Below are 6,195 nucleotides of genomic sequence, written 5' to 3'. Positions count from 1 at the left end.
AAAGAGAACTCAGTTATTCCTTTAGTGACATACAGGCTAGAATGACAGGAGAGAAAATTCCATAGTGAATCACAGTAGTTAATGGCACGGAGGTATAATCACATAAACATCAACAATTAAAAGAAAGACAAGTACAGAAAGGGGTTCCTTCCCCAGTGCTCGTAAGGGAGTACTCCAGCACTGCAAGCACACTGCCACTTCACCTCTAGCTCTTGTACCTGGGTGGCCTGATGAAGTGAAATTTTCTACTTTTGCATGAATCTTGGTTTTGTTAACATTTGAATTAGGGGTCGTACAACTGTGGTGGGTTGACCCTGGCCAAATGCCAGGTGCCCACCAAAGCCACTCTATCACTCCCTCTCCTTAACTGGACAGGGGAGAGGAGAAAAAAAATAAAAGGCTTGTGGGGTTGAGATTAGGACAGGGAGATCACTCAACATTTACTGTCACGGGCAAAACAGACTCCACTAAAGGAAAATATAATTTATTATCAATTAACTCAGAGAGGAGTAATGACAAATAAAACCAAATCTTAAAACACCTTCCCCCACCCCTCCCTTCTTTCCCAGGCTTAACTTTGATCCCGATTTCTCTCCCTCCTCCCCTCCAGTGGCACAGGGGGAAGACAGGGAATGGGGGTTGGGGTCAGTTCATCACTCTTGTTTTCTGCTGCTTCTTCCTCCTCAGGGGGAGGACTCCTCACACATTTTCCCTGCTTCGATGTGGTGTCCCCCTCATGGAAGAAGGTCCTCCATGACTTCTTCATCATGAGTCTTCCCACGGGTTCAGTTCTTCATGAACTGCTCCAATGTGGGTCTCCTCCATGGTGTGCAGTCCTTCAGGAACCGACTGCTCCAGCGTGAGCCCCCCTCACGGGGTCTCTAGCAGCAAACCTGCTCTAGCGTGGGCTTCTCTCTCTCCATGGGCCGCAGGTCCTGCCAGGAGCCTGCTCCGGTGCAGGCTTCCCACGGGTTCACAGCCTCCTTCAGGTATCCACCTACTCCGGTGTGGGGGCCATCCACGGGGTGCCGGCAGTCATCTGCTCCACCACCCATGGGCTGCAGGGGGACAGCCTGCCTCACCATGGTCCTCACCACAGGCCGCAGGGGAATTGCTGCTCCGGCACCTGGAGCATCTCCTCCCCCTCCTTCTTCACTGACCTTGGTGTCTGCAGGATGTTTCTCTCACGTATTCTCACTCCTCTCACTCGCTGCAATTACTGCTGCGCAATAACTTTTTCACTCTCTTAAATACGTTATCACAGAGGCGAAAGACACTGTCGCTGATTGGCTCAGCCTTGGCCAGAAGCGGGTCCATCTTAAAGCCGGCTGGCATTGGCTATATCTGACATAGGAGAAACTTCTAGCAACTTCATACAGAAACCACCACTGTAACCCCCCACACCCCGCCCCCGCTACCAAGACCTTGCCGCGCAGACCCATTACAGCAACTATGTGAAACTTTGGTTTGTGAAACTCTGCATAGCCTGTTTGCTGATGAAAGAGAAGTGTACGTAAACTGTAGGAACTGCAGGAGCTCCCTCAAAGCTATCTATACACACCAGATATTGAGACATCAAGGAGACATCAAGGAGACAAAGCTATCTACACATGCCAGATGTTAAGGGGACGCCAAGAGACACCTGGCAAACATCTACACTACTGATTGTTAATGGCTGCAGAACAAGCCAAGAGGTTGCATTGGAAAAGGGGCCCTAGCTTGCGCTCAAGAAGGAGGATTCAACTACAGGACACCATGAGGAAGACTACGGATAACCACTAGAGACCCTGGAGAGACCACGGACCCATTTAGTCCCACTTGATAGAGCATGCGCAAGTGGGAAGGAACCTATGTAAAACATTTCTGGGAAATCATTAGAATAACACTGCCTTTTCAGGGAAAGATAATGAATGTATAATGGTCTATAAAGGCTGTAACCATGAGACCAAAAAGTCACGCTCACCTTTGGAAAATGATTCGCGTGTGCGCCCAGCACTCTAATAAAAGAATGCCTTTCTTTCTAATATCTACAAATTGGTCTGAGAGAGTTATTGATCCGATATTTCGGTAACAGATCAAGGCCTCTTCCTTGTTGGTGTGACAGTCAGTCCTAGACCTGCTGGTATTTCATTGTCCTTCCAGGGGGTTTCCTACAAACTGTTGCAATTTCCATATCCTTACTTTCAAACTTCCCCTTGCCCATTTCATTACAACATCGCAATCATTTTATATCTTTTCAAAAGGAGGATGGAGTACTCGTTATCTGTCCCATTAATTTGCCCTAACCAGCATCATATACATGTGGAACTTTTCAACAAAAGTGGAATAAACTCAGTATAAACCAGTTATCTGTCCCCCTTCCATAGATGCTCTTTAAGCCGAACAATTTGTAGATGCTACACCTATTTTTAGGTCTTCTTGCCAAATATTGTATTTCACAGGGACATTTTTCCACCCTTTGAGATGTTTCCTCTCTCTATTATCGCTGCATGAATGTTCCACACAAACAAGAGAATCAAACTGGGTCTGGCAAGGGCTGAGTTTTCAGTCTTTACATAACCTTGCCTGTGTAGAAAGGCACACAGCATACTGGGCTCCAAATAATAGTGTCAATTAACTATTGTTAACATGCAAGACACAAATGCTTTGTCAGGGCTACGGTAGCTTCTGAACTATAGAACAGAGAGAGCATTACTAACAGGTTCACTAATTTTTTAAAAGGGTACTCTACAAAATTCCTGCACACTGGAGCAGGGTAAACAGTAAGATGGGTACAGTCAGACTGCTATTACATGTACAAAGGCAGCAACCTGAAAAAAAATAGGAAAAAAACCCCCAACTTTATTTCTCTAATCTGATTTTTTTGGCTGAATTTGGAGATGTCACTTGGAACAGCGCATGTGTACCCTTTTTTTCAGACAGCAGTGCAACACGGTTCTCAACACCGCATGGAAATAATTTCATAAAGGCTCGGTATTGTTCTGTGGAGGGGAGCAGACATCGCTTGATCAGACTCTGTGCGGAGCCGGAAGCTGGCAGCGCCGGCGGGAGCCGCGGCGGGAGCGCCCGGCTGCATCCGCGGGCGCAGAGCGCCGCTTGCTGGCTTGGGGGCTGCGGGGCCCGGGCTGCGGGATCTGGGCTGCAGGGCCTGGGCTGCTCATCCATGCACCAGGTGCAGGGGCTGCTGTCCCTCTGGGAAAAAGAAGCGGACAGCCTTGCCAGGGAGAAATTTTCAAAAAAATCAAGTTACACTAGAAGGAGTCTGGGGGAGGTCTGAGCATGGCTGAAGACAGCAGGTCCATGATTATAACCATGCAAGATAACTTTAACGTGTGCCAATAAAAGGCTTTACATCTCTGAATGTTTTTATGCATTAACTGTATTCCCCCATGATATGTGGACACCTTTTTCTGAAAAACGCTAAGGAATTTTCAAGACATGTGGGGGATAATTGCTCCATCCCTTCATTTGTAACATTAAGCTCTATTAGTGACTCAAGCCCAATTCTAGAGAGTGAGAAACAGAAAATGAGAATAATTCAGGATCAATTGCTCATGCAGCATAAACGAACAAATGGATACAATTTCAGACACTGTATTATCCACAGGGTATCTGGCCCACAGAAACCTTCCAGGTTTGGTACCAGCGGATTCACGTGATTAAACCACTGTGCCAGTGTGACATTTTCATTAAGCATGTCTTCTCCTTCTGTCATGGTCATAATAGAACTGTGTTATTGCCCCTGTCTATGTCTGTGTCTGAAGTCTATCTTCCACCAAAGATCAGGGCAGCTGTAGGACAAGAATAGTAATTTTTTTTTCCTCTGAGGAAAAAAGTAAATTTTGTTGATTTCACAAGTAAATTATTTTTGCTTTGGAGAACCTGCTGAAAATTGCGTGGAGATCTGCAACAGTACCAGTGTACATAGATTAGTGGGCGGTGCACAGGAATGGAAGTCAAATGTATAATGATAACACTTCATTATCAAATGAGTTAGTAACTTACCATATGGTTATCTCCACACACACATTGGCATAAAGAGATTGAGAAGAAAGAAGAGAGGAAAATCCTGACTGATGGCCAGATTAATCATATTTCATGAAACCAGGAGGCTTGCACTGCAGGGTCTGAAAAAGCTATGTGTCATTCTCAAATGTGCATTTCAAGCTTTACATTTCCAAAAATACCCCAACTTTAACAAAGCAAGAGATCCCTGACTAACTTTGAAAAATAATTCCAAACAATGTCTCCTAAACTTGTAACACCATTAGCTCTTCATTTATTTTCCTTCCGTAGTAATGCTAAAGACTAATGGCGATTAACTTTAAATTATGGTTCATTATGGAAAACTTTTTATATCTATTTCATATATAAGTGAAAACTAGAGACTGGAAAATGAAAATCGTTGTAAGGAGAGAAAAAATGAAGAGAAGAATGATGTAAAGCAACAAGGAGGTAGGTGAGGAAAAAAAAACAAAAGATGATGCATGGAAGATCAAAGGATGGAAATAGAATGAACTTCAGAGACAACATTTTCTTACTGTGGCTGTGAATACCCCTCTTCATTTTGCATGTTCTCTGTTAGAAAGATGATAAGCACAGATGAATGTATCATTGCCAGAGAAGGTAAAACAGTGTAATTCCAAGGCATATATGTTATGGTACAACATATATAAATGCGATTAAAATAATCATAAATATAACAAAATACATGATGTCATTACAGCATTTTGAAATTGCTTACCATCCCGCCCCAGCCATTAATCTCCCTGTAGTGCAGCCAAAGTCCAACAGTTGAGTTCGCCTTCCTTTCCCATCGCTCTCCAGTATCTCAAGAGCCCATTCTGCTCTGCCATGGAGTGCCAGTCTTTCCCAGAAGGCACACAACCCCTCTTACACCCATTTGCATTCATGCTTACTTCTTCTCTTTTTTCTCTGCTTCTTTTCTCCATCCATCCAGCTCTCATCCATACAGTAATGTATAAATGCTACATATTTATCAAATTATCAATGTTTGCTATAGAATGTAATCATAGTTTAATAGCATCTTGTTGAGGAAACAAGCAAAGAAAGGAGATCAAGAGGCACCTCCACCTATATAAAAATTTCAGGGAGGTTAAAAAGCAATTAAATGGGAGGTTCATTTTTCCTTCTTTCTGGCCAAGTTGTAAACTTTGCCGTGATGATGCTGATAATGAAGATTATACAGAGTTTTTAAATCTGCATTCAGATGCAATGCTGCCTGGAAGATGCTGGAGGGTATTGATATCTCTTAATATCTGCCAGGCTGCCTGAGGAAGCTGCCCCTTCCTAGAAAATTAAAGGTTCAGGTAAGGTAGTCATGCACATAGCTCTTCTGATGCATTAAAAATATTTTTTCTCTCATGTGACATTTTGTTCCCACTGCTAAGATTAACCAGCGAATTCTTTACCCCGTTACTTGGGGTAAACCTGATGGTCACCAGCACACCACAGGTCAGGCCGTGGTTAGCACTCTCCTGGATCTGACAGCAGCCACAAGCTCCCATGCCACAGAGCGCATCATAGCATGCAGGAGTCACACGAGTCCAGCTGCAGCCAGGTAAAGGCACAGGGCCTGCCTTCAAAGGGTGGGAGAAAGATGACCAATGCAGTCACTGCTGCTGCTTGCCAAAACACTGCCAGAGCAGAGGAACAAAAAAAGGAAGGTAAATGGTTGATGCCACTGTACATCCCTGCTGTGTGCGGTCTGCCCACATGGGCTCTGGAGAGAGACTGGGGCTTTGAATGCCTCCAAAAGTGCCCTTCATCCTGCTGGAAAGGATGTGAAAGAATGGTGCAGCATTTTGCTTAGCTCAGCCTCAGGCTGACGTGAGGGGAATACGCTTTCATTTCAAGTGCCTGGGAAATCAGCAGGACGCTAAAGCATCTTGAGATGAGGATCCGCAGCCACAGCCTTTTGCCACAATTCATATGTAGGTTATTCGAGCCTACCTGCGTGTGTGCTGCCTCCATTGACATTAATCACAGGTACTTTGGTTTCTCTGTGCTGGAATTGGGGGGTATTTTCCTCTGAGGGAAAAGCTGGAAGTCACCAAATCACGGGAAGCTAGTCTCTTTCGTACACCAGGAGCTCAGTGTACGCCAGGCCCTACGAATGCTTTCATAGTGTTTACAGGAGAGGCAAAAAGGGGCGCAAGGACGAGTAGCTGGGGA

This window comes from Leptosomus discolor, chromosome 3 (assembly GCF_034619465.1).
Source record: "Leptosomus discolor isolate bLepDis1 chromosome 3, bLepDis1.hap2, whole genome shotgun sequence".
In the NCBI taxonomy this organism is placed as follows: Eukaryota; Metazoa; Chordata; class Aves; order Leptosomiformes; family Leptosomidae; genus Leptosomus; species Leptosomus discolor.
Note: the sequence above shows the minus strand (reverse complement) of the source record.